Genomic DNA, 23,655 nt, shown 5'->3' with positions numbered 1-23,655 from the left:
ATTTGTTTTCTTTTATGTCTTTGCAGGGGATGACGCACTTGATACTGCTGGGGTTGTGGAGATGGTGCAGACCCAGGAGGGGTCTGAGGCCTGACCGACCACCAGTGAGGGACGTGGTGTGGTGGTGGGTGAGAACCCACAACTGCTGCCGGTCGTGCTCTCAAGGGGTGTCTCTGGCTGCACCTCCCCCGAGCTGTATTCAGGTGTCGATTAGGATGATGAGACCTATGTGCCGTCGCAGGTGAGTGTTCCTGGGAGGGATTCTGTTCTGTCTGACCCACCTGCACCAGGCTTAGAACCCTCAATGGGAATGTCAGTGTTGGCAGGTACGCCTTTGGTGGTTACGGATGCAGGGTCACACTCCGCAACATCTGATCCTGTTCCTGGGCCAACAGATCAGAGGGGGAATGCAGTCCTGCAGCCTCAGGCAGTGCCGGCCCAGCAAGGCGCAGTTCGCCTTGCCCCAGACAGGTGTGGTGCCCGCCGACGTGGTGGCTGTATGCCACCTGGCAATACCGCATGGGAGCAATCCATATACGGTATGGCAACCCAACAGGCAGCATCATCAGAGATGATGGCTCAGGCCATGGATAGGGTGGCCACTTCCATTGTCCCCCCCGAAAGGCTGATGGAGCGACTACAGCAGTCAACAGACTCCATCTGCCAGTCACACAGGGAGGACATGTTGGCGTCCGACAGGGACATGCGGGCGGCAGTGGCGACTCTGCAGGAAGCCATTTCCATAGAGTCCCAGGGCCACAGGGAAGCCCTGAGGGTGGAACTCCTTCACCTCAGGACGACTCTTGTTGAGCTTGAGGCTTCAACAAACAGAAGGACAGAACAGCAGCTGGAGCGTCTCACACGTATGCTCTCAGCTGAGATGCAGGCAACTAGGGCGGAGGTCCGGGCATCCCGTGAGTTGTTGCATGGGGACCTACGCACAATTATCCTCCAGAACGAGACCTACCACACCCGCATGCTTGCTGCCATGGAGGAACAGACTAGGGCTTTGCGTGGGCTGCCTCCCATAGTGCCTCCACCTCCTGATGCAGCTGCAGAGGGTGAGGAGAGCGACAGCAGTGATTCTCCCACAATAGGGTAGCCGTGTAGGCCATGAGCCCATGGAGGTGTTTTTTTTCTCGCAAGATCCACACAGGTGGGTTTTGTTGTGTACCCTGTACTTGGACCTCCTGGGTGGCCTCCCCCACACCCCCCGGGCCCATGAATGGCCATTTTTGATATTTTTTTTTTTTTTTTTGGACAGTGTGTTGCCTTGTGTGGCTCCCGTGGGCATACGCTGTATTGTGGCTGGGCACATGCAGGCTTGTCATGAATTTGGTTCAGATGCTTGGGTTTGTGTGACACACACCCCTCCCTGTTTCCATGGGCTTGCAAAGGGTGTGCCCAAGTGATATTGATGTACATGGTGACGTTGGACTCCCATTCGATGTGTGGGCAGTCTGTAGTCAATACTGTGTATACATTCATAGTGCATATTATTGTTGTATTGTACACTGCATGGTGTATTGATATGTGCCTCTGCATCCATATCATCCTCCTAATTTGCAGGTCCATTTCTCATGTCTTCACAAGGCGGTCCACCTTGGAACTGGAGTCCATGTTGTAAGCAGTGCACCTACACTCTTGCGTGGCGCTAACACTGTATACTTGGAAGTGTTCGAAGTGCTGGCATCATCAGGTAGTGAGGCTAGCAAATTTTTAAGTCTGTAATGTCATGTTTAAGGTAGGTTGGAGGTTGTGTAGGTGATTGGTATTCTTGGTAAGTATTTGGTAATGTGTGTTGTAGGTCCTGCATTACTGTGAGCATTTCATGTGTGGCCATGTTTCCATTAGGGACATTGTAGCTGGTGACAATTGGGTCATGTTGTGGGGATTAATTTGTTTGCTCTCACATTGCATGACATGCCATGGTATGTTGTGTGGCCGCGCCGGGGAGGGGTTGGGTGACATGGCACTGTTCTCATGTAGTATTTTGAAAGTGGGTATTCATTTCTGCAGCATGGAAGTGTTTCTTTTGATGACACTGCATTGGTGGTGTTTGTGTAGGTAGGGATGCACACATTGTGACACTTCCACATGAACAATCTCAGACTGCTATGGTTCTGACAGTTGACTGTCCCTTTGTTCGTCATAATTGTCAGGTCGAGTCATCATTGCTTATCAGATGGTATGTGCCAGGGCTGTGTGCACTCCACAGGGGTGTGATTTCTATGTGAAGTAATTAGCCACCAGCTGCGTACGGGCTGCCTCACCCCGTGCCCTTACCCCTCCCATGCGCAGTGGGCGTGCATCTGGTTGGGGATGTGGGGGCACCACCATGTCCACAGCCAGGCCCCGGCGTGTTGCAACATTGTGCAGGACACATGCTGCCACTATGATCCTGCACACTACTGGGGGCGCATATAACAGTTGCCCGCCAGAACGGTCAAGGGAGCGAAAGCGTGACTTGAGCACTCCGAATGTGCGCTCCACTATGCCCCGGGTTGCAATATGGGCTGTGTTGTATCTTACCTCGGGAGGCGTGATGGGGTTCCAAATTGGCGTCATCATGTGGGTGCTCAGAGGGTAGGCACTGTCCCCTGGTGAGGAGGTGACAGGTATCATTAGTGGGGTAGTGACATAACTCTGCATCTGACATGCATGCATGTGCAGTGGCATTCATACTCACCAAGCAGCCATGTATCGCCATGCCGTACAGCTTCTAGGTCCCGGCTTAGGGTAGACATTCGGTAAATGAAGCTGTCGTGGGTGGACCCTGGATAGTTGGCATATACTGAGGTGATGATTCAATTGGCATTACATACTACCTGCACGTTGATGGAATGCCAGTGCTTGCGGTTCCTATAGATGTGCTCAGATGCCCTGGGGGGACGTAGTGCCACATGGGTGCAGTCAATGGCACCTAGCACTTTGGGGAATTGTGCCACACCGTAGAAATCGAGGGCGGCAACCTGCCTTTCTGCAGGTGTCCTGGGCAGGTATATGTGCCTAAGGACTGATGGGCGTGCAGTGATGATGTTCAAGACCTGGTGTAGGCAGCGTGACTGCGTGGCCTGTGACACCCCACCCACTATGGCACTTGTCCGCTGAAATGATCCTGTGGCCAAGAAGTGCAGTACATTGAGGACCTTCTCCAGGGGGCTGAGTGCTTGGGAGCACAGGGTGGGTGATGTGAGGTCATCCTCCCACTCACTGACCAGGTCCAGTATTATGTGTGGTGGATACCTGTACCTCCCATACACCTGGTCATCAGGCATCCCAAAAAGGCTGGTTCTGGGAGTGAAAATTCAGGCCCTCACTATCCTCCTCCTCCTCCTTTGGTAACCCACGGCCACTGCTGCTAGGAACGGTATATTCATCCTGGCGTCTGAGCTTGTTTGTTGTTTGCGCGCACTTTTATGCTGCGCGGGTCGACGTACGCCTGCTTCATGCTGACGTACGTGTTTCAGGATTGGACCATTTATTTTTCGGCGCGTTGTAGGCGAACGTGTGAATCTTCCGGCCCACCCCTCGAATACACGTACCCCAGTCTCACAGGCCCAGTCGCGTGTGGAAGTTCACACGCACCCCGAAATACACGTACCCAGGGCAATCACGTATGGAACTTCCCGCGAACCCCGTAATACATGTAGCCTGCTGGTATCGCGTGTGGAAGTTCACGCGGACCCATAATACACGTACCCAGATGGTATCGCATGGGAGACTACCCGCGCACCCCAGGAATACACGTAACACGCTCTCCCAGGCCCAGTCGCGAGTAAATATTCCCGCCCACCCCTGCAATACACGTACCCCACTCTCACAGGCCCAGTCGCGTGTGGAAGTTCACGCGCACTACGAAATACACATTGTTAGGGAGAATTCTCTGTTTAGGCTGAATTTCCTAACCTAGTGAGTCCCCCAGCAGCTTTGCTGGATTTCTGGAGTTTGTTTTTTCCATCCTGCCAAGAGTGAGACTCTTTTTTTCCCACTCTTGGACATGTATGTGTGTAATTCCTTGAAATGTCAATGTGTTCTATGGGCTATGGGGTCTTTTACTCCATAAGGTCCTCCACCATAGACTCCATACCCGGGGACTGACTACTGTCTCCCCGGGCATGTAAAGTCACCATTGGCTTTACTAGACCTAAATTTACTAACAGAACTAACAGAACTAGTACAAACCATCCTATTGTGAGCGTACTAGTAGGGGTAATTCGATAACTCCTGGGTCTGTTATTCGAGGGGGCACTGTCCCGTCCCCCCTCGTCGAGTTTTGGCTGGTGGCAGTGGAAACTACTTGTTATATTCGACCCCGAATATAACCATATGGGATTTTTCCCATTGTTGGAGATTGATACCTTTTTCCCGTTAATCTCTAACGTACCACCGGTTTACTTATCTTAAATAAATCTATCGGATGGTATTTGCTGCCAGAACTCGGTTTTTTAAAATGGCGTCTGTGTTCGTCTCTGTGACTCCTAAACCAAAGGTTGAGCCCTTTGTTCCACTTTTGGCGGGCTTCTGTACAGAGACCCTCCAAAGTGGTGCCATTCTGTCTGGGTTACCACAGGGGTGTGGGAGGGGGTTTAGGCACCCTGGACCGAGTTGCCTTGCCAACTCCGGTCGCACTCTGGTGTGATTGGCCCAAGTGGTGAGCCTCCCCGCTCACCACTTAGCGTGTTTTGAGTGACAGCTAGGCTGAATGAATGGGGGTTTTCTGCATAAAAGCAGGGCTTTTGGGACTGGATCTTTAGAAGTCGCCACAGGACCTAAGAATCCGACGAGGGTAAAGCTGAGCCGACCTGCAACGACGACACCTCCGGTGGAGCCCTGCTGAACCGACTCACCACTTCCCGACGACAGAGGAGAACTCCCTGCCGGAGAGTCTCTTCCCCTGACTGGTGGGAACAACCAGTCACCTTTGCTTTTTCTTCGCCCAGGACGCAGTGGTCGAATTGCCCGTGCAGAGCACAGCGGCAACCGGATAGCCACTACCCCTGTACCGCGACCAAAAGGTGGTGTCTTGTGACGGAGCACTCCGCGGCTGGTCTCTTCCCTGGTGGTGCACCGGACTTCACTTTTCTTCGACGACGAGATCCTCTCTACTCTTGGCAAAGACCCGATGTGCATCCACCACCAGGAACAACTGCCCCCGCCGGAGCTGTCTCTCCACAAACAAGGTACCGTACCCGCCTGGCTTCCCGTTCTGCCGGATCGAGTGAGGTGTCTTAATCCTCGCCTTTCCCTTGGGTCGCCTCCAAGCTTTCTTTAACTTTTCTGTTCTGAACTGGTCCAACCTTTCCATAACAATTTGCGATAAGACTCGAAGCGCATTTCCACTGAGACACTTTTGGACATATCGCCTTGCCTCTCTCCGAGTGAGCCTGGCCTCTGAACTTTGTGATCTGCAGTAACCTGCCTTACTTGCCTTGCATTTGTCCATAAAGTATCGGTACCAAGTTGATTTCATAACCTGCCTTATTTTTCTCTCCCGTCCTAACGAATAATAGAGTGCCATCTAGGTTAACGCATACACCTCTGTCTGCAAATAAGTGATGCTGGTGAACCTAGACTTGTCGAAATATTGTTAGGGGGATTGATCTATTTCTTCGTATAGTAATTTGTGATTGAAGTTATTTTACCGTAAGAGTGCCAGAGTGTTTTCTATAGATGTGTTGTTTTAAATAAATGCCTTTATATCTTTACACCGAAGCCTTGTTCCGTGTTTGCTTGTTCTACTGTGTAGATTGCCTTATATTGTATACTCCACATACTGCCTAACTCTTCTTGAGGGAAGTCTGACTGCTCAGCCACAGCTACCAAGTGAATCTGTGTGGTACAGACTGCTACCAAGTGGGTTTACTGCCAAACACATGTAGTCCTAAACCTTTTGCAGTGGTCCCAGAGTGAACTGCACAGGTTTCCGCCTAACACACGTACCCAGGGCAATCGCGTGTGGAACTTCCCGCGAACCCCGTAATACACGTAGCCTGCTGGTATCGCATGTGGAAGTTCACGCGGACCCATAATACACGTACCCTGATGGTATCGCATGGGAGACTACTCGCGCACCCCAGGAATACACGTACCCAGGCAAATCGCACGGCTGGGGGGTGGGGGTGCAGGGGGACATGAGTGGGGGCCTGGTGGAGGCTGCCCCTGCACTGCTGGGGGGTGGGGGTGTTAGGAGACATGAGTGCGGGCCTGGTGGAGGTTGCCCCTGGATGCTGGGGGGTGGGGGTGTTAGGAGACATGAGTGGGGGCCTGGTGGAGGCTGCCCCTGCACTGCTGGGGGGTGGGGGTGATGGGAGACATGAGTGGGGGCCTGGTGGAGGCTGCCCCTGCACTGCTGGGGGTGGGGGTGGTGGGTGACATGTGTGGGGGCCTGGTGGAGGGTGCCCTACACTGCTGGGGGGTGGGGGTGGTGGGAGACATGTGTGGGGGCCTGGTGGAGGCTGCCCCTGCACTGCTGGGGGGTGGGGGTGATGGGAGACATGAGTGGGGACCTGGTGGAGGCTGCCCCTGCACTGCTCGGGGGTGGGGGTGATGGGAGACATGAGTGGGGGCCTGGTGGAGGGTGCCCCTGGATGCTGGGGGTGGGGGTGGTGGGAGACATGAGTTGGACATGAGTGGGGGCCTGGTGGAGGGTGCCCTGCACTGCTGGGGGGTGGGGGTGGTGGGAGACATGTGTGGGGGCCTGGTGGAGGGTGCCCTGCACTGCTGGGGGGTGGGGGTGGTGGGAGACATGTGTGGGGGCCTGGTGGAGGCTGCCCCTGCACTGCTGGGGGATGGGGGTGATGGGAGACATGAGTGGGGACCTGGTGGAGGCTGCCCCTGCACTGCTGGGGGGTGGGGGTGATGGGAGACATGAGTGGGGGCCTGGTGGAGGGTGCCCCTGGATGCTGGGGGGTGGGGGTGGTGGGAGACATGAGTTGGACATGAGTGGGGGCCTGGTGGAGGGTGCCCCTGGATGCTGGGGGTGGGGGTGGTGGGAGACATGAGTGGGGGCCTGGTGGAGGGTGCCCCTGGATGCTGGGGGTTGGGGTGCAGGGGGACATGTGCAGGGGCCTGGTGGAGGGTGCCCTGCACTGCTGGGGCGTGGGGGTGATGGGAGACATGAGTGGGGGCCTGGTGGAGGCTGCCCCTGCACTGCTGGGGGGTGGGGGTGCAGGGAGACATGAGTGCGGGCCTGGTGGAGGGTGCCCTGCACTGCTGGGGGGTGGGGGTTGTGGGAGCATTAGTTGGACATGAGTGGGGGCCTGGTGGAGGGTGCCCCTGGATGCTGGGGGGTGGGGGTGGTGGGAGACATGAGTGGGGGCCTGGTGGAGGGTGCCCCTGGATGCTGGGGGGTGGGGTGCAGGGGGACATGTGTGGGGGCCTGGTGGAGGGTGCCCTGCACTGCTGGGGGGTGGGGGTGATGGGAGACATGAGTGGGGGCCTGGTGGAGGCTGCCCCTGCACTGCTGGGGGGTGGGGGTGCAAGGAGACATGAGTTGGACATGAGTGGGGGCCTGGTGGACGGTGGCCCTGGATGCTGGGGGGTGGGGGTGATGCTGGGCCTGGTGGAGGGTGCCCCTGGATGCTGGGGGGTGGGGGTGCAGGGGGACATGTGTGGGGGCCTGGTGGAGGGTGCCCTGCACTGCTGGGGGGTGGGGGTGATGGGAGACATGAGTGGGGGCCTGGTGGAGGCTGCCCCTGCACTGCTGGGGGGTGGGGGTGCAAGGAGACATGAGTTGGACATAAGTGGGGGCCTGGTGGACGGTGGCCCTGGATGCTGGGGGGTGGGGGTGGTGGGAGACATGAGTGGGGGCCTGGTGGAGGGTGCCCTTGCACTGCTGGGGGTGGGGGTGATGGAGACATGAGTGGGGGCCTGGTGGAGGCTGCCCCTGCACTGCTGGGGGCTGGGTGTGGGTGTGGTGGGAGACATGTGTGGGGGCCTGGTGGAGGGTGCCCTGCACTGCTGGCGGGTGGGGGTGGTGGGAGACATGTGTGGGGCCCTGGTGGAGGCTGCCCCTGCACTGCTGGGGGGTGGGGGTGATGGGAGACATGAGTGGGAGCCTGGTGGAGGCTGCCCCTGCACTGCTGGGGGGTGGGGGTGGTGGGAGACATGTGTGGGGGCCTGGTGGAGGGTTCCTTGCACTGCTGGAGGGTGGGGGTGCAGGGAGACATGAGTTGGACATGATTGGGGCCTGGTGGAGGGTGCCCCTGGATCCTGGGGGGTGGGGGTGATGGGAGACATGAGTGGGGGCCTGGTGGAGGCTGCTCCTGCACTGCTGGGGGGTGGGGGTGGTGGGAGACATGTGTGGGGGCCTGGTGGAGGCTGCCCATGCACTGCTGGGGGGTGGGGGTGCAGGGAGACATGAGTTGGACATGAGTGGGGGCCTGGTGAAGGGTGCCCCTGGATGCTGGGGGGTGGGCGTGGTGGGAGACATGAGTGGGGGCCTGATGGAGGCTGCCCCTGCACTGCTGGGGGGTGGGGGTGATGGGAGACATGTGTGGGGGCCTGGTGGAGGCTGCCCCTGCACTGCTGGGGGGTGGGGGTGGTGGGAGACATGTGTGGGGGCCTGGTGGAGGCTGCCCCTGCACTGCTGGGGGGTGGGGGTGATGGGAGACATGATTGGGGGCCTGGTGGAGGGTGCCCCTGGATGCTGGGGGGTGGAGGTGGTGGGAGGCATGTGTTGGTGATCAGTAGTGCAAGGTGACATGTGGGTTGGCTGGGGGGCATGGCCATGGTGGATGGGTTGCCTGTGGGACATGAGCAGGGGTGCAGGGTAGTCCCCTATGGTGTGGGCTGGCTGCAGGGGCTGTGGAGGGTGTAGAGGGAACACCTGGGAGGACCCACACGGCCAAATCACTTGTAGCATTCCCCGGCACCACCGAAATACACGTACCCTGCTGGAATCGCGTGTGAATCTTCCTGCGCACCTCGGAATACACGTACCCAGGCCAATCGCGTGTGGAACTTCCCGCGCACCCGAAGTACACGTACCCAGGCCAATCGCGCGTGGAACTTCCCACGCATCCTGAAGTACACGTACCCAGGCCAATCGCGTGTGGAACTACCCGCGCACCCCGAAACAGACGTACCCAGGCTAATCGCGTGTGGAACTTCCCGCGCACCCCGTAGTACACGTACCCAGGCTAATCGTGTGTGGAACTTCCCGCGCACCCCAAAGTACACGTACCCAGGCCAAATCGCGTGTGGAACTTCCCGCGCACCCCGAAGTACACGTACCCAGGTCAAACGCGTGTGGAACTTCCCGCGCACCCAGAAACACACACACACGCTATTTTTCACACAGCGGGTGTCCGTGTTTGTCGGTACCCCTTTGCACCTCATTTGTCCTAGAGGGCCACTGTATGGACCATTCATCATGGCTGTATATGGGTGCTTTTTGTTAGCGCACATTTTGGCGCACATTTTTGTCAGGCGCAGGGACGCTACCGCCTGCTTTCTTGTCGCATAATTGTTTGGCCCTGTGCGCGTCTTTGACCGTGCGCTGGTTTGCCCTATTCGATTCCATGAATACGGATTGTAGGCGAGCGTGTGGGCGTTCCGCGCACTTGCCTCCTGTACTTCCCCCGTGACGCCCATATTTTCACGCGTTGTTCCCCATTCCGAGTGTTACGCCCGTGTTACGCCTACTTTTGTGATGTGCGCCGCGCTATGTGTGATTTCGCAGTGGCCGTGGCGCACGCTGTTGGATGACCTGTGCGCCGGCGTGCGCGGTGCACTTTTTCAGCGCACATGCAATGTTTTTCTCGCACACGGACTTCCATGAATCGATGTGCGCTGGTTTCCCTGCGATTTTCGCATTTGCACTGCGATTTTCGCACTTTTACTGCGAATCGCACGTTTTGGCACCTCTGCGCGGGAATTTTCGGCGCACATTAATTCCATGAATCGACCCCCAAGTCTCAGAGTGAGCTGTCCTATTGTGAATACATTCTCATCCCCGTACCTGGTAAAATATTTCCTCCTTCGATAGTAACACCCCCTATTCTAGGAGTCATTAACTGACCTTTGCTTGTGCTCTGCTGTATCTGCATAGGTGACTGCTGTGATTGCCCTTGTGGCAGATTCATTATTACCTTCTGTGTTTGAAAATCTTGTTGCATTCTCGGTGCTTGTGTTTGCTGCACTATCTGATTCTGATCAAAGCCATCTCCATTCTGCTGTGAATATCCAGGTGGGTTTGTGGTCCCGCCTCTTGAAAATTCCCCATTCTGCACGAATTCTTCACCTCTACATGTACAAGCAAAATGCCCTGACATACCACATGTCCAACATTTAGGAGGAGGTATCCTAACTTGCCCCTGCTGCATGCCTTGACTATCATTCGGTGTGTTTTGAAACCCACTTTGATTATTCTGGAAGTTTTCCTGATTATTCTGGAAGCCTCTACCTCGAAAGCCTCTCCTTCCCCATGGTGCAAATCCATTATTACCTTGATCAAACTGCCTTTGGATATTCGCTGGTGGCATGCTTGCTGCGAACCCAATCTGTCTCCACTAGTCAACATTGCCCCTTCAATGGCGTACTTGGATAGTTTTTTCTGCACTAATTTGGCCTCCTCACCTTTCCTAATATCGTCTTTCTTTCGATTCTTTTCTCGCAAAAGTCTGCAATAATGCACAATAGTCAGCTGTATTTCTGACCATGGCTTTGCTTTCATGCCCAACAATTTCTTGAGCTGCTTTTGTACTGCTTCTGGCAGCCCTTGGCACAACATATGAGCAAATACAGGTATGGATTTCCTCCAAGCCTCGTGTGTCTTCAAAACCCACTGTTCTTTGAAATTCTGAATATAAACAAGAGGATCCTCCACGTCCTGCATCTTCTTTGCCATTATAGCACCCAAGTTGGACGTGTCCGGATACAGTACCCTAAGCGCTTTCCAGACCACCGCCCTACAGTTATTGAATGGTGCTCCATCATGAGCAGTGTTTATCGTAATAGCACTAGAATACCCTGCTCTTGACAAAACGTCATCTGCCCTTTGTCGAAGGATGGCAACCAGGAGAACTTTAATATCCCCAATAGCTAATGTATTTCCTCCCATCATTTTCTCTAACTCATGTATCCATTTTCCAGTGCCAGAAGTTAAACTTGGGAGCTTACACCTTAAATTATCCTGATCCATCTGTGGCCAAGGTATATACTGTGGCCTAGCTCCTCCCTTTTCTAACAAAAGAAACTGCAAGATCCCAAACTCACATTTGTCTCCCGTCTGTCTATCCATAGCAGGGACAATGGTTCTGCTCCGCCTTCTACCTGGCAGTGACCTAAGCCTGTTCACATAAGGTGGCAAGTTCTCCCTCTCACCATGGGATCACCTTCTAGGTAGATCTAGCCGCATCAACGATTCTGACACCTGAGATTTGGGTAGGTCTAGATCCAACAATTTTACTTCCTTAGCCATCGAAAACCACCCTTCAGGGCCACATGCATTACCTTACTCCTCCCCATGGAAGGTTTCCCTGTCCTCGTCTGACATATTCTGTCCCCAACTCGTGTGACTTCTCTCCTCTTCATCTCTATCCAGAGTCAGTCTATCTAAAGACAGCTCGTTTGGCTCAAAACTGCATGACGCTCCTTCTTTGTCGTATAATTGCGTACTCTCGAGGCGATCATTTTTACCCTTCCCCTGCAGCATTTTCTTAGTCCTCATATCATTATAGACTTCATCGATAGCGTCCCCAATGCTTCTAGAGTCAAACTCATCCTCAAGATTTGCTCTAGATGGACCTGCTATTTGCTCGTGTGCTGAGAAGAACTCTTCTATGTCTTCCCATGCCACGACTGGATTAGGATCTATTAATTCCTCTTCCATACATTCAAGATCGTGTGCTCTCTGTCTCCTCTTTTGTTCTAATTCATTATCAAACTCTCATTTTCTTGTTCTTCTCTCACTCTTGCTTCTTCTTTTCATTTCATATCTATCCTTTCATTTGCCCTTCATATGTCTTCATCATTTTGTATTTGTAGTCTTGTATCCCTTCATTTCTGTTCCTCCTATTCTTCTCTCTTTCTTTCTGTTCTTTCTCGTTCTTCGATTGCCCTTTGTCTGTTGTCATACTTTCTCTCTGCCTCTGCTCTTTCATGCTTTCTCAGTTGCTCTTCCCGTCTTTGTCTATCCTTCCTTTTTGCCCCATCTGCTTTCAATCTTTCCTCTCTCTATTCTTTTTGTCCTTTTCATCTTGATCTTACCTTTGCCTTACATCCTTGATGCTCTTACCATTGAGTTTGAGCAAAATCTGACCACCCATCCATTCGTTCTGTTTAAGTGCTAACTTTGCGCCTTAAGCTCTGTTAATGGGTATAACCCATCATCTTTTTTACTATTGCTGTCTGCGTCAGGCGCGGCGGGGTGAGCAGAAGGCTCCCCACCCCTCTCTTTGCATATATTCAATATCCAGTATTCAGGAAGTGGCTCTTCTCTCTTCTACTGGTACATTTTCGAGAACTCTAAGCTAGCTAGTTGTTTATCTAACTTTTTTGCCGTATATGCTGCATGCAAATATGTCATCATATGCTGCAAAACTGCCTTCGATAAGGATCCCCCTTGTGGCCATGGCATGCACCTTTTGTCTTCCGTCCCTTTAACCCATTCTGCACTGTATTGTTTAGGCTTGGGTGTGTGTTTGGGTAACTGCTTACAGAGGTGTATAAGTGGAGTAATATCCTACATTCTGACTCATCACACTTGACTTTCAATACTCACCCTTACACTTTGCAGATTTCAAAAATATGTTTCAGAATGCACCAATTGTTGCAGGCTCCAAACCCTCTATATCAAGTTTTTATTTTTATTTTAATCTACTATTTCAGTAAACACCATCAATTCAATGTCTAATAAATAAATAATGAATTCTTTAATCTCGTGTTTTCTTTTCACATCTATCAATTCCTCTATTGTTTTTTCATCATATTTTGGTCACATAAAACAAACAGACAAACTGACATACTCGACCGGCCACATATACTTCAGTCCTCTCCTCAAGACCAACCTTTTCCTACCCCTAAAAATACCCTGATTGGGATGTGAATCGTCCTCTTAAAACTCGTCTTTAACCAAGTTCGTAGTCTACATCACCCGTCAATAGGGCTCTAGAAACGATTACTTCTGTTATGTCTTTACGACGCAGGAAACTGGGCGTACTCTTTATTATGGCCTCTCCTTACGATACCTCTTAATTGCTTGGCCTCTCCTCAAGTCAATTATTCAATATTCAGCATTTATCGTTCTCAAGTTACTTTACCCCCAACCTCCCACTGTTACTTGTTTTTCCCTTATCACTTTCTTCACCCATTACCCATTCACAATTTTGCCACCTCATTCAGTTTTTACTCACCATTCATTTTTTCAGCTTCCGACTCTCAGGATAGTCCATCGTGGGAGGTGCAAGTATGCCTGTTTACCGCAGACCCAGTAGGTGTCCATAAGGGCAGCTGTCCCTTTCTTCATGTCAGGGATGATGAGCGTTTTGTTACAGTTCTTATTTGTGCCCATGTTGTTTTTTCCCTCGCCAACGAAGCGTAGTTCATATGTGATTTCTTTTTGCAATTTGAAGGGTTTTTTCTATGGCTGTCACCCAGGTTAACTTTGTGATGTGCTCAGTCCACACAGGTGTGCATGTCTTCTCAACCCATTGCAGCTTCTCTGCCGGCAATCCTCGTAGCGCTTCTGCTTTGCATGTTATTACTTCCTCTTTCCACTTGTTTTCTGAAAATAGTGTTCCTTTGATCACTAAAAACGGTTCCTTTAAATATATCCCTCCTTTGGGTCTTGGGTAGCATGTCTTCTCGGTTTGCAGCATTTCAAGCGATACTGTGTGTGCCTGGAAGGTGTTCTTTATTCTACATAGGGTGAGATGAAGGAGGCACTGGGCATCTGCAAGAGGCAATTCTTGAGGCAGTAGTACCTTAGGTGTGCCTGATGCAATGGGTATCAGAGAGCATACGTAACAGCTCTCGTTGGTTGTTTGCTTGGCGGTGGAGCTCATATCTGCATACCACTTATTTGATTGATGTGGGTGTCTAGGGTCTTCTATGGTATCCAGCTCCAGCCAAGAGTACTCATCGTATTTTCTCCTCCCAACCTCCCTCCGTCTCCTGTTGCTTTTGAGGTACATTCTCACATTCCTAAATGCTTGTTGTGTTGTGTTCTGTCCACCCGCCCCCCCTTTTCCCACTCGTCATAAAGGGCTAAGGACTATTCAGTTATTTCTGCATTTTCTTTCTGTATACTTGTGGGGATTCATATTCTACGGATGGACGGACTGTTGGCGAGACAGGGGTAGTGTCATATAACCATGATAAAACCAAAGGATTACGAACACTTAACCCATAGACACTATATTCAGAGGTATCGTATGGGGAAGTGGGACGTGGGGTCAGCTTATTGCTCGTGTCATTTAGGTGCTGTGCGTGATCAGGTGAGTGTCATACCCCCATATGAGCTGGAAACCATCCCATATAAGGTAGGCTCCTTCTTTAACTATGTTGGTTCTGTTCTCTCCCCCGTTGGTTCCGTTCCCTCCTCTCCCCTCATTTATATCAATAGATATAAATGCAACTGCCCAGTACAGAATTAAGCCAAAGATTAGTGTAAAAAATATGACAGCGCATACAAACAGACCACACTCATTCGAATATCTATGCAAATCAAAATTTTAATTTCCATTCCTGTCTGCCCTAATCCCATTCTTAGAGGGCGACCCGTCCGTTGCCATAGTCTCTCCTATATATTGAAACATAAAAGTGCATTAAGCATCCCAAGAAGCATTTTTATTATTTGTATTCAACATTTTCAATTGACTATTATATATATATATATATTTTTTTTTTGTTATTATTTTTTGGGAAGTGAGCAGTGTAAGAGAGAGAGAGAGAGAGAGAGAGAGAGAGAGAGAGAGAGAGAGAGAGAGAGACATATTGTAGTGCATAATTAACAGTATGTACATTATAAGAGTCACTCATTTAGTCCTTTTTATATTACATCAATTATAACTGGTAGGAGGGAGTTGTTTCTCTCTTTTTTACTTATTATGTCTGTTTTTTCTTCTTCTCCACTCCCTCATCCTGTCCCAGTGTAACATTATCATAGGCTTTTCGAACGTCTGTTAAATGCATCCAATATCTCAGGCCCTTCACTTTAACCGCTGTCAGTGTGCAATACACTACTTCATATGGGCCATGAAACCTTGGAGCATTCCACCTACGTACAAAACTTCTTATATAGACCATCTCCCCTGGCAGTAGTTGGCCTCTTGAATTTTCTGTGGTAGGGGTTGTTGTCTCATTAACTTCTTCACTTGTGAACGGGGGCGCAAGCTGTCTTGCTATCATACAGGCTGCCTTTGTGAGCTTTGTCAGATAGTCATTGAATTCTTCACCTAATACTCTAGCACTTCTGTGGGCATCTGAATGCCTACGGAGTGGAGAATTTGCCGTGTGCATGCACCTTCCTGTTACAATTTCATGGGTACTATTGCAAAGTATCTCAAGGAGTATCAAAAATACTGTGAAAGGTGCACTTTAGGTACCTTTTTGACTAAGGCATCTAGATTTGAGTCATCTGTTAATGGAGGTCTCAGATGTTGTATTTGTGTGGCCTGTTCTAACGAAAAAACCAAGGTGCTAATAACCTGATGTCTTTTTGTATATATGTACATTTGATGTAAACTAAGTATCTATAAGAGAGAGATACAGATTTACAGCACATTTTGCACATTGCCAATTGTTGGTGATTAACACTTAGCACTTTCTTGAGCACTAGTCACTTTGTTAACTTGTATATGTCAATTACATTTTCTATTAAATATTACCCATTTTAACAGTATTATGTATGAAGTGAGGTTGTATTTTCCTTGAACTTCGACTTGCTATTGTTTGAACCGTTCTTGCAACTGTGATAACCCTAACACTATCCAGAGAATTACCTGCACAAACCGATTATAGGTGTGGGAGCCTTGTTGTTTTTGGTCTTATTCAAGATATGTTAGGTTTGCTCCCTCGGAACCTTTAGATGTACCTGATTTCCCTCTATTTTATTGCTGACAATTTCATGGGGTGACAGATGGTGGTCCTTGCTGGGCTGATTTCTCAGCTCAAACAAGGCCAAGGGCAAACAATGCACCCAATTTCTTTTCAGAGTGAAACATAGTTTTGACAATCTTCCCTTAAGGAGGTTGTTGATCTTCTCAACCACGCCGTTACTTTGTGGGTGATAAATAAAACATAGCTTGTGTTTTATACCTAGCAGGGCCGTTACTTCCTTGAAGAGATTGTTTACAAAGTGTGTGCCGTTGTTGGAGCAAAATCGTGTTACAAATTCCCCAGTGCAGGAATACTTCCTGCACTAAGAACCTTGCAGCACACTTGGCATCCGGGTGGGCACACGGTCCTGCCTCAACCCATCTTGAAAATGGGCACACTACTACAATCATGTAGCGCGACCCATTGCACCTCTCGCCCATGTTTGCATAGTCAATATGCAGTTCTCTGAAGGGGCCTGACGGTTTGGGTAGTGTCCCCCGCAGTGTCGTCAATGTCATTCCTGAATTATATATTTGGCATGTGGTACATTCCATTGCAAGTTTGGAAATCTGGTCCTGTAACCCTGGGACAAACCATTCTCTTGTATCTCTGCGGCAATGTACTGTTTTGCATTGTGGGCTGGAAAGTGAAGTTGTTGGATCGCCATTTCTATTAGCTTACAGGGCATTACCACCTTAACTGTGTTGTTCTGGTGCCATAGGAGGTCTGTGGGCGTCTGGCTACGCCCTCTTTTCTCCCACACCTCTTTTTCCTCGTTTGCTGCCCCATCTTGCAGTTCTAATATTTTTGATACGGGCATTGTATTATACCCATCTGGGAGATCTTCCTCTACGTTTTTCTTTATCAAGTACTCACCTGTCCTTTCTTTCATTAAGTAAGATGTCTCCTTGGCGGCAGCGTACGCTGACGCGTTTCCCAAAGAAATAAAATCGGTGTTGTTTGTGTGGGCCTGGCATTTCACTATAGCTACAATTGTAGGGTCTTTCAAAGCTTCTATCAATTCCCTAAGCAATTCTGCATGAGGCACGGGCGACCCATCTACCCTGTGAAATCCCCTTCTCCCCCATCGGGCCAATCCCCCATGTACTGTGGTAGTCATGTATGCTGAGTCTGTGTAAATTGTGACAGCACATCCTTTGGCGGCATGTAAGGATTCAATAAGTGCTACCAGTTCAGCAGCCTGTGCTGAATAATGGGCTGGTAATCACTGCTGTACTAGCACGTCATATTCCTCTTCCTCTAGTCGCACAACAGCTATTCCCACGTGTTTTTCTCCTGTCTCTGAGTTTATTGATGCTGAAATATATTTCTCCTTCAGCTAGTGCGTTTTCAATTACAGTGGAAGTGTCACCCTCCTCTCCTCTTTATGTTGCACAATCATGTGCTTGCATGTCTTCTCTTGTGCATGCCTCTGTGATAAATGTTGCAGGATTGACTGTTTTGCATCTCGCTATGTGTATGTTGGCACTGGACAGGATAATTTCATACGCTGTGGCTCTATGAGTGGTTAGTGTGCTTTTTGATCTTTCCAGTATGGCGAATAGGTAATGTTCCACGAACAGTGTCATGGAACATCCCATCATGATTGTTGCACTTTTTTCAATTGTGAATGCTGCAGCTGCGAGAGATTGTTCGCAGGTGAAGTGTCCTTGCATTACTGCGTCCAACGTTCCGCTGTAATAGGCCAATGGTTTATGCCCCAATGATGTATTTTGTGTCAGTACTGCTGTCATGAGTGTCCCGTTGCAATGTGAAAATAAATAAAACTCGTGTTCATAGTCTGGGTTCGTGAGTACGGGTGCGCTTGAAATTAGCTCCTTAAGTGATGTGAAGGCGTCATCCAGTTCTGCAGAGCATTGTATTTCTATGTTTTCTCTTTGAGCTTCTTTGAGTCCCTGCAGTAATGGACTTGTGTATGCAGCATATTCTAATATCCAGGCTCGGCAGTAGTTACACATGCCGAGGAATTTCTGCATTTCCTTCACTGTTTTTGGCCTGCTTACCGCACTGATGGCAGCCACTATGTCTGTTATGATTCGCTTACCATCCTTTGAAATTAGTTGTCCCAGGTACAACACTTCTCGTTGACATTATTGTAATTTTCCTTTATCTACTTTGTAACCTTTGTGGGCCAACAATGTCAAAAGTGTGATAGAATCTTTCCTGCACTCGTCCTCATTTTTTCCACAAATCAGCAAATCATCCACGTACTGAATAATTGTGCTGTCTGTGACCACATTTCCCAGATCTTCATTTAGGATCCTGTTGAATATACTTGGACTTTCACAGTACCCCTGGGGCAGTCTACAATGTTCGTACCTTTTTCCTCCCAGTGTAAATACTGTTAGATAACGAGACTCTTCCACGAGTGGTACTGAGTAGAATGTATTCTTCAAATTGACCACTGTGAAGCAAGACGCATCTTTCGGGATGCTGCATAGAATCGATGCAGGATTGGGGACCAAGGGGAACTGCTTTTGAATTACGTCAGTGAGTGGGCGTAAATCTTGGGTCATCCTCCAAGCCCACCTTTTGCTTTTTTAATGGGGTAGATACAGGTATTGCCTGGTGAATTCGATGGTACGATTATCCCCTGTGATAACAATGCAGTGATTGTTTCTTTTATCCCTTCTTCTACTTCCCGGGACAGGGGGTACTGTTTTACTCTAGGCAATAGTGTTCCTTGTTTGAGTTTTATCTTAACTGGTGTCACTTCATGCAACAGTCCCACGTCATGTGGACCTGTTGTCCACAGGTTGACTGGCACTGATTTCATGTCATTGTCAAAAAATGGGGGTGGTGCACCTACCACCGCCATCAGCTGCACTGGCACCTGTCTGGTCTGTATCATAATGTCACATGGGATGGCTATTTCCTTTATTATTTCCCCATCACTATCTGAGTCTGTGAAGAGGTCTTCATCTGATAAATCTCACAGTTCAATGTCGGCATTGAAGCACAACACTGTGCGCAACTCGCAGCCATGTATGTCTATTGCAATGACGCTATTTTTTGTGCTGAGACATGTACTGCATGTAAGCCTAATGACATCACTGTTCTTGGCACTATCTCTGGGCGCGCTATGGGGCGGAAAATGAATTCTGCAGGCACCCTCCACTCCAGGCGCTTCAATTCTGGGACCACGCGTGCCAGTGTTTTTAACCCCTGGATGAACATGTCTGGGTCCACTGGTATACCGCATACTTCTGGCGCTGTTGCTCGTGTGTGTACTACCAACATCACTCGTAATGGGCAGATCCCGGGGGTCGAGCAAACTATTCCCCTTTTGGTAAAAGAAATAGTCATATTGAGCTTGCTGAGGAGGTCCCTCCCCAGCAAGTTTATCAGGGATTGTTCGTAATACAACAGCGGTGCTCTTACTGTTTTGCCCCCCACTGTTACATCCAAATCTTCTGTGCAAGGAACTTCGACCACCACCCCAGAGAACCCCTGCATCTCCAATTTGCGATTAGAAAACGGAAACCTGCCTTCATGTAGGCATGATTTTTCAGCTCCCGAATCTACCAAAAAAATGAATTGTTTGTTCCCTATCTCCGCCCCTATCAATGGTTCCTCTGCTGCATCGAGGGTTGTCGATAGTACTGGACACGCAAGTGCTCTCTGTTGGCTGTCCTATGCTAGGTGTCTCGTTGTACCCCCTTGGCTGAAAACATTTCCTGATACCACGGCCACCCCCCCAAAGGGTGCAGGTGCACCATTTGCAGCTGTGGCGAAGGGGTTACCCTGGGTGTATAGCATATGCTCGCAGCTCTGAGGGTGTTGCTGTACATTGTGTGTTTGCTCCCTATGTTCTTCTGGGTACCTTTGATGTTGCTGTTCTTGTCCTCCTCCACTGCCCATCGGTAGACCGTATGGGCTTCCTAGGTGGGGGTGGCCATACTGCTGATCGTTTTGGTAATTGTACAGCGGCCTGCTTCTACATTTGCGTGAGAAATGCCCCCACCTCCCACAATTCCAACAATTTCCTTGTCCTCCCCAGGGCCCTTGTGGTCCCCCATACCTGCCATTCCCTCCGTATCCCGGACCACCCCCTCTCTTCCCTCTGTACCCTCCTCTTCCTCCCCGGGTGCTCCGCACTTGCTACTGCTGTCCTCCGTACTGTTCTTCTCCATTCCACTGTGGCTGCCCAATTTGCTGCCATTCTCCTTTGTATCACTACTGACCCCTCCTCCTCCTTCGCATCTCTATCTAGAGGGAGTGCGGCTACAGCTGCTGTGACCTTCACCAGTTTCGTTTGTATTCATTTTGCCTCGTCTGCCAACCTCCTTTGTGCTATCTCCTTCTCCCTTTCCTTAATCCTTTTGCAGTGGTGTACTATTATACTTTGAATTTCGGGCCAGTCTTTTGCTTCAATCCCTGCTATTTTGTTGAGTGCTTTCTGAACTTCTTTTTGGAGCCCTCCCTTTATTATAAAGTAAAACAAAGATGTTGACTGATCCCAGGCTGTACCCGTTTCCGCTCTCCAGATCTCCTGCATCCGTAAGATGAATTCCATAACATTTTCCCCGCATTCATTGTGCATTGCATGACTGATTGCAAATCTGGTGTGTCTGGGAAGGTGTTCCTCAATGCATCCCAGATCCTGGCGCGTACTGTATTAAAAGAGACACCGTCATAACGGTCACAATCTAATGTTATCCCTAGCAATCCGGCCTTTGCCCAAACCCTGTCGGCTTGGTCACCTACTGCGGACACTAACAGGCTTTTGACATCACCAACAGCTAATGGGACTCCCGCTGTGTGCTTCTCAAATGCATATATCCATTTACTTGCTCCCCCCGACAGCGGGGGCAATGATTTCAATAAGTTGGCTTTATCCATTTGAGCCCAGGGAATGTAGTTTGGCCTCCCACCTCTCCTATGTATCAGGGGTAGCTGTAACCTACTTTTTGTTCCTTTCCCACTACTCGCCTTTACCCCTTTCCTTCCCAGTGGTGCCATTCTTCCCACTCTATTCCTCAGTCTCCCAGTCCATTCTTCTTCCAGGGCCCTCCCCAACGGTGTTTCGTCTAGACTCACTGGCCTCCCTCCTGTGGCCAGTCCTAATCTCCTTCCTTCCGACTCATCTTCCTCTATGTCGCACCACAACTCCTCCATCCCTCCTGTGGCCATTCCCTCTTCCCTTGGGTTCTCTTCGGGCATGTGTTGTTCTAACTCTATAATTCTGGTTGGCCCTTCTTGTATTCGGAATAGTATCTCCCCCTTCTTCCACCCTTCCTCTATGGACCTGTCATGCATCTGTACCCTCTGTGTTTGCTCTGTCCTAGACGTGGTTGATCCACTTTGCTCACATATGTCTCGTAACCTAGACAGTTCACTTCGGGCCATCGAGAGTCGGGAATCTAAATCTTCTGTTAATTTTTCAATATCTACTGTGGGAGTACCTACCTGTCCACTCCTTCTAGGACACTCATATGGCGGGGGTGCAGTCGATTGTGTAGCAACTGTGGGAGTAGGTGCGGACACATATATGGGATCACTATATCCCTCAGCCGGGACTGGTTTATTTAGCAGGGGATACAATCGTGTTACCTCTATTGACCCTTCCTTCCCTTTGCCCTGCCTTTCACTTTCTTCTATTGCCAGGGGAGATGTGACTTGTTCCTGTGCTAATTCCTTTCTTTTAATTGGGGGCACTTCTTAAAACAGCCTCCATAAATCTAATATCTCTCTTCTGTTGTGGAACTGTTTTACTTTGTATTTTATAAAGAAACATGTGGCCACCATGTCTAGCACACTTTTATCGAATGACCCTCCTTGGGGCCATACCTGGGGTAGCCCTTCCCCCTTTAGTTCCGTGGCCCACTGGTCATGGTACTTGGTTATGCGTTCTGCGTAACCTGGTAACTTTTTACAAATATGGGCCAGGGGTGTTTCGGCCCCCATGTTGTTCTCCTGTCTTCCATCCACTTGTGTCCCCTTACGTTAATCAGGGTACCTTGTGCGTACACTTACAATTATAGCAGCTCTTAAATACTTATATATCTCTGTCACGCCCTGGGTGTTTAATGTCAAAAGGTCACACTTACCATGACCACTTTTTCGTCAAATCCTGATACAATCAATTTATCACTTTGTCACCAAATTTGCAGTAATAAGAGAGCATGACATATTCAATGCACGACGTCACTTTGACAAACGTTTACTTACAACACACAACATACACCCCCGTTTCCTTCCCCCACCATTTCTTATTCTAATTATCCCTTTCTCTCTCACCCGATACACCCTCTTCCCTTTGAAATGTCAGACCTTTTTCCCCTTGCAGGTTTAGGAAAAATGAGAAAGAAAAAAGCATTTTCTAATTTTTACACCGAGTCTTACTTCTTCTAAGACTCTTACTTATATTGTCCCTTGTTTCACTTATTCCCAGCACTGGTCAAGATAGCACTAGGCAATGCTGCCTTCTATCCCCTTGCAGAGCTAGGTTCCTGTCTTGCTTTTTTACCTCGTATCTTTTTAAATTATCCTAATGGCCATATGCAACAGAAAGAGAAAAGAGAAAAGTATGAAATCAACAGTTAATTTACCCCTAAGAGAACCCCCTTTAGCTTATCCTATCCTCGTACACTTCATCAATATCCGACTCCTTTTAATGTCACTCGCACTTAATACTCACGTGCCCGTCTTGATCCGAGACTCTCCGGACTCGGTCCGTCCAGGTGGCGCTGCCTCACACTCAAAGGCCGCCCCCGGAGAGCGGCGCTAAGGGTTTTTTGAAGTGGGACCCGTACCCTCTCATCCTACTGCGTGCGCATTTCTAAGAGTACCAGTTGCCGTAGGCGGGCAGCTCTCTGAGGGGGTGCGCCATGCGTCTCTGCTGTGGCCGGGGATGTCTCGTGCCAAAAGGGGACAAAAAGACGAATCACATCAGGGTTACCACTTGGAAGTGAGCATCCCCCAAAAGGCATATAACACTCCCCAATGAGAGTCAATGATGGACACACCCCTACGGGAATGAGACCAAGACCAAGTGCAATTTAAAGTAAAAGCCCTTTTATCTAAATCGGTATAGGGCATGCAACGGACTCTGCAAACTCCAAGAGCGCTCTGTCTGACAATAGCAAAGACAGTCATTTAAATTACAAGTACACGTCATGCATGAGCTAAACTATAGGGGCCACATAGTCTTGGGGATTGGATGGCGACGACTAGCTACTGTGTCAGCTGTAGGTGCGGTGCTCCATGATTGGTGGGGATCCATGTGGTGGCATCATGGAGTGCTTGGATCAGCCGGGCTAATCGGGGTGGAGTGCCAGGGTCGCAGGCTGTCCATGGAGATACACTAATTTGGTGCTAAAAACTTGCCCTTGTGGCCATTCATACACATTCATCACACTTGTTTATGTCGAGTTGGTTGGTAAAACCTTCAACACATCAATCTAATACCAGGGGGGGGACACAGGAAAACAGTATGCAATACGAGGCTTTCTTTACACATCATCATAAAGTTGTCATTAACAAAGGATCCAATCTCATGGGTCCAGGTTTCGTATCAGGGGGCACGAGTTAGGCTATCTTCATCATTCTATTCTGTTAGATGTAGTGAGTGATAGTTTTACAATATGT

Source organism: Ambystoma mexicanum, chromosome 4p (genome assembly GCF_040938575.1).
Source record: "Ambystoma mexicanum isolate Mex_15411 chromosome 4p, UKY_AmexF1_1, whole genome shotgun sequence".
NCBI lineage: Eukaryota > Metazoa > Chordata > Amphibia > Caudata > Ambystomatidae > Ambystoma > Ambystoma mexicanum.
This window is presented reverse-complemented; position numbering follows the sequence as displayed.